The sequence below is a fragment of the Lissotriton vulgaris genome, unplaced genomic scaffold, assembly GCF_964263255.1.
Source record: "Lissotriton vulgaris unplaced genomic scaffold, aLisVul1.2 SCAFFOLD_1367, whole genome shotgun sequence".
Classification (NCBI taxonomy): domain Eukaryota; kingdom Metazoa; phylum Chordata; class Amphibia; order Caudata; family Salamandridae; genus Lissotriton; species Lissotriton vulgaris.
Window position 1 is genome coordinate 388,321 of NW_028253625.1, and position 11,331 is coordinate 399,651.

The following is an 11,331-nucleotide window of genomic DNA, read 5'->3' on the forward strand; positions in this document are numbered from 1 at the left end:
GCAGAGCATCCATGTAGCATACGGAGACCCTTCTCCCGGGCTGTTCGTGACGCAACCAGACATATACGTAGAGGTGCATGGTATGTTCGCGAAAAATGCTATCTCGAAAGCAGCTGCAACAAACCATGTTGTGTCTGGTATCAAACACCTTGGAATCATTCCTCCACCCCAGTAACTGGTGTGGAAGGTATGATTCCACCATTCTGATGCGAGCTTTGTGGGTCCCTGGTCTTCCCGGTACCACCCTTCTCGACCCAGACAGCACACAAGGGATGCTGCCGACCAGAGACGACACATTTCTGCCCTCCTGCTGCTGAGCCAAGCTCAAGCAGAGGAAGGCAGAACAATAGGCATCCTGTCACAGGGAGGTGTGGCCACCACACAGACAGGATTTGGTATTGGGGCTTGGTGGGTGCACTTCCAAAGTGTTTCTTAAAATCAGCACGAGAGGCACTCTTGGTGCCCCTGTGCATAGTCCAACTCAAACCAGTTCTGGGAGCCGAGGGCTCCCACTGTGTCGCGAACCTGGACACAAGACAGAGTAGTATCCTCCCCACTGTCCACACCTCCCCTGTGAGGATCCCCAGAATCTGTCCAACCCTCTCCTGTGGGTACAAAGGGGCTTGCCTGGCTGTAGGATCCTAGATTCGACATGGACAAGATTTTGAACCAGAAACCACTGAACTTCGACCATCTGAACACTTGGACTTCGCTGGATTTTGTTTGGGCCCAACTTCATCTCCCACTCCGTCTGCTGCATTGTCTGTGCCCGTGCACCATACAGGATCTGTGCAGGACCTGTGGATCATCAAGGACAGCTGAAGACATCTCCCTTGGAGCGAAGCAGTCACTCCCCTGCCTCAACAGGCACCACATCCCATAGTACCAGTCTGCTGTTCCTGAGCCCCTATGGACTCCTAAGACCCCAGCAAAACAGAAGGTAGGTCCCTATGTCTCTCAAGGCCCACGTTGCCATCTCACTACGTTTCAGGTCAGAATCCCTTGTGGGGGCTGCAAAACCCCTGTTCACTGCATACTTTTGCTAGTGCATATGCTTGTTGGCTGTTGCCAGACAAGTACATTGGGCTACTGATAGCCCCAATCTCTGGGCACATTTCTTACCAAGATCTTTGTCCTCCTCACACTGAGTGCTCCATGGACTGTCATCTTTGGAATCCACCCGAGGTCCTCTCGTGACTCCTGTGCCTCTGGCCTGTGAGTCAACTTGAGGGTCAACTTTGTTTTCCATTAGCTTCCCTAGTTGCTCCAGGCTTGCCCTGACTCCCCTTCCTGTGGTGAATCTCCTGGACTTTGCTGGTCCAAACCGTTCCTCTTCTTGACCTTCTGCGTGGGGTGCCATTGCCAAGGTTTTTTTGGTGCCACGCAGGACACCGACCCCCAAGCATTTGACATCCTTCATGAGACAGCTCGCATCCAGCCCCTGGTTTTCGTCAACATCTATGGGTCCCCGTGGCGTCAGAGTCAAAAACACTGTCAACGCACCTGAAGCACCTGACATCGGTGGGCATTCGTCTACCGTGTCCCTGGTCACTCCCAGTGACCCAGACTCTGTCCCCTCTGCTTTCAGATACTCTTCATCCCAAATTCACGTTTGGATTACTACTGTGTGGCTCTCCTTTCATTTAATTAATGCAATAAGAGTGCATTCTGGTAAAACAAGCTGCTTAACATTCCTTCAAGACTACGCCTGAAGGCTGCTCTCCACAGCTACCACTAGGATAGCTTTCTAAGGTTATCTTTGACCTCTTAAATCAGCCTAAGGGCTGTTTGGACTGGTGCGAGGTGCCCACTTTAATGAGTGGACCGCATGTACCAGGTCAAATACTCACAGGGAGGCTACTGTATTCACTACAATTGATTAAGCCAGCGCATACCAGACTCTAGGCATTGCACAGCTTTTATAACAACTGAAAGCAGGATCCAGTATAGAAGAATGCCTTTACGGCCGGCAGGTGCACCTGCTGATTTTCAGAGGGAGATGTCCAGAGTATTATCAGGCATAACCGGTGGGAAGGTGTTTAGGATTACATTTTGATATTTGGAAAGGACAAAAAAAGAGCATGATGGGACATTGAAGGAGGGTTTACATGCTCTAATGAAAAGTGTTCTGAGTGTGAAGGAAGAGAAATGTGATTTTGGAAAACGGCGGGTGAAATACTTGGGGCACATTATATCTAAGGAAGCCGTACGTCCAACAATCAGTCGTGTTGAAGCGATTGTGAATGCTCCTGAGCTCAAGACTAAAGAACAATGAAAGTCTTTTTGTGGCTAAAAGAGTTTTATTCCCGTTTTGTGAAAAATTATGTCTCGAAGGTGGAAAATGTATGAGCGTTATTAAAGAAAAATGCAACATTTGGTTGTTGCCAAGGAGGAGTTTGTAGCAATCAAGAATGAGGTTGTAAATGCTCCATGGGGTTGGATTTACTATATCTGTGGATGCCAGTGGTTACGGAGTAGGAGCTGTTCTATCACAAAAGAAGGATGGCAATGAGTGGGTGGTTGCATGTGCATCTTGCACCCTGACACAAGTCGACAGAAATTTTTCAGTGATAGGGAAAGAATTACTCGCTCCAACCTGGGCTGTAGAGTGTTTCAGGGTGTATGTTTTGTCGCATGAAATTGGGAATCTGTGCAGACCATAACTCTTTAGTGAATATTTCAAAACTAGGAAGTGGGAAAAATATAACAACAAAGTTAGCATGATTGGTTTCAAAGTTGCAAATGTATTATTATGATATTGTATGCGTTCCAAGCAAAAACAATAATTGTGTTGCTGATAGGTTGTGTCAGTTACCAGTGTAATTGTGCACAGCACAGGCAATGGATGAGAGTGGACATGATGTGGCGTACACATATGAAGATGTGATGCGTCATAGGAATAGGGATGTGGCGAATGTGTTAGAGTTGTTGGAGGTGAAAGGGATAGAAGAAATGGAAACAGATGTGGTGCTGCTGGGTGTAAAATATTCATTGTAAATGTGCGGCCTTTGCAATGGCAAGTGCAAACTGAATATAGCCCATTTTGGAAGGTAAAGGAGGAATTATCCTTTTGTAAATGTATTGTCCTTAAAGGAGGTAGATTTGTACCAACTATTAGGATTCGCAAGAACATCATCAAGTTAGGACATGAAGGCAATTGGAGGATGTCAAGCATGAGGCGGAAAGTTTAGGAACAAAATTAGGTGGCCAGGTTTGTACGGTATGGTGGATAGTTGGGTGCGGGAATGTAATGCATGCATGTCAAGTGACAAAGTGATTAAACCAATCATGGTGCCTTTGCAAACTGTAGATTCATCTGATGGGCCATGGTGGAAAGTATCATTTGATATTATGGGGCCACTTGCCACGTTACCATCCAAATAGGCATATGCCATTGTTCTCATTGGGCATTACTCTAAGTGGGCGGCAGTTCATATGGTTGGTAGTGTGACCACGGAGGTGGGTATTGATTTTTTTGGAAGATGTTTTTTCCAGGAAAGGTGTACCAAAGTTGTTGGTGTCTGATAATGGGGTGGTGCTTGAATCAAGTAAGATGCAGTTGTTTTTGGAAAAATGAAATCATGTAAGGGCAGCGTTGTATTATCCCGAAAGTAATGGCCTGGTTGAGCGGTTCAATGGAATTGTCAAAGAGGCAATACAATTGGTACTTAAGTCTAGGTTATAATGGATGAAAGCTCTTCAAAGTATGTTGTTATCGTACACGATTACACGTCATTCAGTAACAGGTAGAATGCTGTTTGAGGTGTTAAGAGGAAGGAAACCCTTTAAAAAATTGTACGTTGGTTGTTGAGGATAAAGAAGGAAGAGAAGTCAGAGGCTGAGCTTCAGATGAAGAGGAATGTGGAACGGAGTCAAACTCAGGTCATTAACAGAATCAACATTATTATCATTATTGTTTGAAGCTTGTAAAGCGCACAGCTACCTCCAGCGGGCGTTTCTCGGCTCTAAGACAAGCGGCAGGTGCGGGTAATCATAGAGGGCCCACGCCCACCTGATAGGCCACGCCCTTCCTTTCCCTAAATGTGCCAACCACGCAAGCGTAGCGGACGAGCGCAGCGGGAGCGCCTAAGGCAAGCCCGTCTGCGCCCGTCCGCGACTATAGGCGGCCCAGGGCCCGTCCCCCTGGCCATACCACCTCAGACCAGTGTGGGACGGCAACCTATACGAGGCAGGCGTTACTACATCTGCGCAAGGTGCTGCCGCCGGAATGCGAACACACGCTGCACGTGAAGCAATGGCCTCCGAAGTGTGATGGTTGCGGCTATACTATCCTCCGAGACCAAGAGATGAGTAAGGAAGGTAACGATCTTTCTGCCTTGCAACTGAACTGTCGATCGTTGAAACGTCATAGCTTGAACATCTATGACATGCTGATAGATGACAACTCTGACTTGGTCTTCTTGACAGAAACATGGTTAGATGAGCAATCCCTCCCTGATATTATAGAGGCCCTTCCCTCCGGCTACAACATTCTCCAAATCAATAGGGGGATTCAGAGGGGGGGGGATAGCTATTGTCCATAAAATCGAGCTGTCATGCTCTCTTGAACCGACTGCCATTAAGAACTGTGAAGCTGGACTATTTTCCATCTCGATTGGCCCTAATTGCACCATTAAGGGCTACCTTATCTATCGCCCTCCTGGTGCGGCGACCGCGTTCATTGAGAGCCTCCTGGAGGCTCTAACGCAATCTGCTTTATGCCACAATAAGGTCATGATTGTAGGAGACCTCAACGTACATCTGGATGATGCCAACTGCAGAGAGGCCGTATCCCTGATTAATGCACTTAGAGCCCTTATGTTTGTTTTGGCCGATAACAGAGCCACCCATCAAGCGGGGCATTTATTGGATCCAATTTTTGCTAATTGGGAAGATATAAGCGTATCTGTCCTGATTAAGATCCTGTGGTCTGATCATTATTTGATCCCTTTTAAACTTAGAAGATTGCCCAAAAGGGGGCCTATACAGAAACCCCCAGCCATTAGGCGCAGGGACTGGAGGAAATTCAGTCATGATGCCTTCAGTCAAGCCCTAGGACAGGAACCCCCTAAGATCTGCGACAACTTAGTGGAGGAGTGCAGGATGTATGATGTATGGGTTGAGGGTGTACTGGATAAAGTTGCCCCCTGGACTCAAAGAGCCATGGCACGGAGCACGAAATCCGCTCCGTGGTTTACCGCGGAGCTACGCGCCGCTAAAACCAAATGTAAGACTCTGGAGCGTAGATGGAGAGTGGAATATGCCCCCCAACTACGAGAAGTCTACAAGAGTGAACTAAGGTCTTATCACAGTCAGATTAGGAAAGCTAAAAGAAATTACTATAATAAGAGGATTGACCGTGCAGAGAATACATCTAAAGAGCTCTTCATGATTCTGAAGGAACTCTCCGCCCCCCTAACCAGTCCAGGGGAAGTCCCCCCCTCGACAGAGTCATGCAATGAGATTGCCAACTTCTTTGTAGGGAAGGTAGAAAAGATCTATGCTTCCTTCCAGGTGAATCCTGAACCCACTGATTCGCCAGACCCTAACTGTGATAATCAGGTCATGATAAAACTTAGGAAGTTTGTGGTCCCCCAAGCAGAGGAGCTAATTAACATCGTATCGGACATTCACTCTGGCTCTCCCTTAGATGCGATTCCAGCGAGGATTCTTCGCAGTCATCTTCCCCTGGTAGCGGAGCACATAGGTAACATGGCTTCTCTTTCTTTCCATGAATGTCTAGTTCCGGACAGCTGGAAACTGGCCTAAGTTGTCCCGATAAAAAAGAAAGCCCATATAAGCATAACTCAATTAGACAACCTTAGACCAATCTCCCTTCTTCCCTACTGTGCGAAGGTAGTAGAGAAATTGGTTAACCGACAACTGGTGAGCTTTGTGGAGGAAAATAAGCTCCTCCACTCGTCTCAGTCGGTATTCAGAGCCAAACACTCGACTGAGACCGCTCTCCTCCTATCGACAGAACTGATGCGGTGTAGGGCGGATGAGGGTCACACTGGTCCTGTTGGACTTAAGTGCGGCGTTTGACACCTTATCGCACTCAGTATTACTGGACCGTCTGAGTATGAAGGGAATAACCGGGCCTGCCCTTGAGTGGTTGGCTTCCTTCCTTAAGAACAGGAGATTTCAAGTGCATTGTCCACCATGTAAATCCAGTATAAGATGTCTTAGACAAGGGGTTCCACAGGGCTCAATTTTGAGCCCCACGTTATTCAATCTGTACATGGAACCCCTTGCCAAACTGGTGGAGTCATACGGTGTTGACATAGTCTCCTATGCAGACGATACACAACTGGTGATCAACTTGTCCCGTGATCCAGTTGTGGATGCTGAGAATTTCTCGGCCTGCTTGGTGGCACTTGATGGGTGGATGAAGCATAACTATCTCCGCCTCAATGGTAATAAGACGGAAGTTCTTATCGTTGGTCCCTGTCCCTCCATCTGGACATCTGCCTGGTGGCCCATAGAACTGGGATCTTTCCATGCCCCGGTGGACACAGCTAAAAACCTTGGCATTCTTCTTGACTCCAATCTACCCTACACTAATCATGTTGGTAATGTGGCCGGTAAATGCTATGGCATTTTGAAGGTCCTGAGGAAAATCCTGGACCTACTGCCCCCCAGCACCAGGAAAACAATGGTACATGCCTTGGTCACCTCCCATTTAGACTATGGGAATTCCCTACTCTGTGGACTCAGCAAAAAAGGCCTAGTACAGCTGCAACGCGTCCAGAACGCAGCTGCCCGGCTTGTCCTGAACCTCCCCAGGAGGGCATCTGGGAAACATGCATTACGTTCCCTACATTGGCTTCCAATAAAGGAACGAATTACATTTAAAACTATGTGCATTACCCATCGTATAGCTCACAAAAAAGCTCCTCCATATCTCCAGGATTTGCTCCCAATCTACCGCCCTTCACGCCATCTTAGGTCAATGGGCAGCATGCTATTAGTGGTTCCCCGGATCCACAGAGCAAGGATGGGAGGACGGTCCTTTAGACACCTTGTCAGTAAAGACTGGAATGACCTACCCATCGAATTGAGGATGGAGCCCTCTGAAACAAGGTTCAGACAGAGGCTGAAAACCCATCTCTTCCCCAAAACATAATCAATACTGTTTCCCCTACTCCTGAGCTGAAGAGATGTTTAGTGGGATTGTCAGCGCGGGGACGCACTGTTCCATGTGCAACCAGGCGCTTAACAAATGCCATTAAATTAAATTAAATTAAGGGCGAAGAGTTGGAAATTAGCCAGGTCTTTAAGTGGCATTGGAAAATAGATTCATATTCAGCCATCTGCAAGGACATTGGCAGGCAGTTCCAGGCTTTGGCCGTCATCACTGCGAAAGATCTGCCACCCATTCTGCAGAGGCAAAAACGGGGAGTCACCAAAAGGCGGAGATGGTTTGATCTGAGTGAGCGGTTAGACTGAGCATCCTTAAGTCAGGCTCTAAAGTAGTCCGGTCCCTGACCCAGCATTGCTCTAAAAGCTAAAACCAGTGATTAAACTAAATGCTCCTGGTCCCTGAAAGCCAGTGAAGCTTCTTCAGTTGGGGAGAAATCGAGTGGCGATTTGGGATGTTATCGATCAACCTGGCCGCCGCGTTCTGAACAATCTGTAAGCGTTTGATCAGGGAGGCAGGAGCCCCAGCGTACAGACTGTTTGCATAGTCCAGATGTGAGGTGATCAGGGCGTGAACAATGATCCGGCGAGATTCCCGAGGGAGAAAAGAGTGAATTTTGCGAATCATGTGCAATTTACCGAAACACACTGAGGAAACCTGGTTGAATTGAGATTTACAGGATAGCTCGCGTTGAACCAGAATCCAAGATTCCTGGCTGAGTCCACAGGTTCCGGAGGGGGGTTCAACTCCAATGGCTACCATCACATAGGTGGAGGAGGGTTTTTTGATGAAAAACAGCACCTCAGTGTTCTGAGAGTTCAGCCTAAGCGTGTTTGATTCCAACCGGGTGGAGATGTTGCACACGCAGTGTCTAAAATTAGAGGAGGCTGCTTCAGGGTGATCCTTAAATGAGAACACCAATTGTGTTTTGTCAGCATTAGAGATCACTCTGACACCACAATATTCTACCACTGAGGCCAGAGGAGAGACATATACATTAAAAAATAGCGGGCCCAGGGTGGAGCCCGAAGGGACTCCCCAGTTCAGGGGTTTCTCCTCGGACACAAATGGCTGAAGGGAGACCTGTTGAGTGTGGCGATCTAGAAAGGATCTGATCCAGGATAGAGGGGTACCCTGAATCCCGAGAATGTATAGTCTCTCAAGCAAAATATCATGAGAGACCGTATCGAATGCCGCGGACAGGTCGAGAAGCACCAGCATCGCTGCTTCACCTGCGTCCAAACATTCACAAATGGTTTCAGAAACCTTCAGCAGCGCAGTCTCTGTGCTATATCTGGCTCTAAACCCGGAGTGTGAGTCGTGTAAATGATGGCACGTGTCAAGATAGCTCGATAATTGCTCCTGAACTACTTTTTCCAGGACTTTGGCTGGTTTAGGTAGCAGGGAAATGGGGCGATAATTTTTTTAAGAGTTCATTTTTAATTTTTGGCGGAGTTCATTTTCTCGACAAAATACTCTCACATTACTGAGCGCTTAAGTTTCTGAACATTCTTAATTGCGGCTCTGTAAATTGATTTAGCCTCTGTTTCATAGGATTCTGTTTGAGTTTCTTGCACTGACTTTTTTCAGCGCGCAGAGCGGGGGTAAAACCAGGTGGCAGATTTTTTTTTTCTAGAGGAGACAATAGGTTGCTCTGGGGCAACCGTATAAAGGGCAGAGGCGAGCCAATAATTAAAGTCAGATACATCTAGTTCCCAATTCCCCCCAACTGCAGATGGATGCGAGAAAGGGTGGAGCCAAAGTATTACAAGTGATTTTAAACCATTTCCTACTGTGATCCCGGGCCAAAGAGGAATTAGTTGATTGAGAGAGAGTAGACACACTAAACAGGATTAAAAAAATAGTTTGACCATGTAAGAGGTATAGGCGGAGCCACGGACAGATTCGGGTTGTTCCTAAACAGTAAATCAGGAGTGTGGCCGGCCCGATGGGTAGGGCCTCTAACCCGCTGGGTTAGATTAAGGCCTTCCAGGGTTTCTAGATGCTGTCCAGCTTTAGGTCACTGAGTATCATCCACATGTAAGTTAAAATCACCAAGGATTGATCCTGCCTGATATCCTGATGCAAATCACCTCCGGGATGTGCGGTGAAGTGTGCTGACTTAGCCAGCGTTCCTCCGGATCCTCTGACTGCCCGGTGTCCGAAGATATCCTGCTTTTACCTAACTGCCCCGGACCCCAGCTTTTATGCTGCGCACCGCCGGACCTCTGAGGCATTGTTTCGACCGGGCTGCTCGCTTGTAGCCGGGGTGTGAGGGGCGCTGCCTTCGCTCGGGATGCAGATTGTCCTGCACAGTCTGCCAAAGATTTAATTGCGCATTGGAATTGTCACGTGAGTACTTGGAACGGACGCGTTGGGTGATAGACTCCTTTCAAGGAGCTGACGGAGAGCTGCCTCGACCCCATCGCTGCTCCTGCCTGGCAACGGCGAGCCCCCCCCCCCCCTCCGCCCTGCTTAACTACCAACGCTGATACGGCCCCGCGCGAAACTCTGCTGGCTGTGAGACGGCCCTGGAGACACCGTGGGCTTGCATCGATTATCGGCAGTGCCTCGGGGGCCTCCCACCCCCCAGCTCCAGCGCTATATTGTAGACAAGATGGCGACGCCTGTCCCCCTGTATCGTGAGGAGGACGGCCCGTCCTCGCTTTGTGACTGCGAGCCCATGAACACACAGGGGGCCAGATCTCATTCACCCTCCTCTGACCTGGAATTAATGGAACAGCAGCCTGTGTGTTCAATTGGTGATGTTATGGCCGCTCTGGGTGACCAGAGATCGGCGCTGGAACGTGGCTATGCTACACTGGGCGTGAAGCTTGACACCATTGTGCTCGACTTGAGGCGGGAGCGGAAGGCCTATCCCCCACAAAGTCCGGACCCCCCCGCACAGTTAGCTGCCTGGGATACAGTGTCTTCGAGGGTCCGCAATAATGTTGTTTCTGTTTTCACTACAACTTGTAGCAAATCGAGGCCACCGGTCGGACCGGTTGATGATACTTTGTTTCCCTCCCGTTCTGTGACTGACATTCAGCCTAGTCTGGTATCGCTACTGTTTCGGGCGCTAATTACGTGGCCTCTCGCCCATTTGCCTGCTTTGCCATTGAGGTTTCCATTCTCTCCATTGTGGAACTTTTGCCAACTGGATGTGTCGGAGAGTCTTTCAACTGGGGACAGTGAACTTTTTGGAGGCTGGCGACGTCCATCTTGCGTTCATGTCCCTCCCCCTCTCTCAATGGAGCCATTTTGTTTCTTTGTCTCTGTAGTTATTGGATTTTCATGGGGGGTGGGTATAGGGGGACATCCACGATCGGGCCAGGGCTAGGCGGCTTCCTTTGGGGAATTGATGTACCGGCGGGCGGGGACTGGATTGGGACTGCTTATTGCTTGATTTGTATGCCTATTCGGAAATGATTCACCCCATTTGCAGTATTGTTTGCTATTCTTATTGTGATGATGATACTTGGGGTGGCGGAAGTTGATGGGGCTGGCGGAGACCGAGAGTATGTGGAACTGACCTCCTCCCGACTTGCTTCTTTTTTGGGAGTTATAGATTAGAGTGTTCTTTTCTTACTCCCTATATACAGATGTTATAATTCTTCCTTTTTTTTTCCTCTCTCTCTCTTCTACTTTTCTCTTCGTTCCCCTCTCTTCTCTTTATTCTTGGTCTATATTTCGGGTTTTTAATGGGCGACAGGCACATTGTCGGGGGGGTAGGCCGTAGCCTCCGCATTGATGTAGGGTGGGGGGTAGATTTAATTTTTCTTATTTGGTTTCTATGGGCCTTATTTTTCTAAAACTTTCTGCGCTTTCTTGTTCTGTTTTCCGTTCTGGGTCTGTGACAGGGGTTAGTAGGGAGTGGGTGGCGATGTGGGTGGTACGTAACTGCGGACTGATGCTCCTGCTGTTTTGCACTGTACTGCCATATTGACGGGGTGTTCATCACTGCTGTTGTTTCTTATGGATGCTGCCTGCTCATGTTATGTAGCAAATGTGCGGACTCAGTTCTCCTTGATTCTATTCTTCACTGATTTATTTAGATCGAAAAATTTTAAAAAATTTAACCTTCAATGCTCCTTCTCCTTGGCGACATGATTCCTTTAGTGTAACTGATATTAATTGTTGCTATATTGCCTGATGCCGCTGGGGAACCGTATTGCTTGCACCAGTGCTTA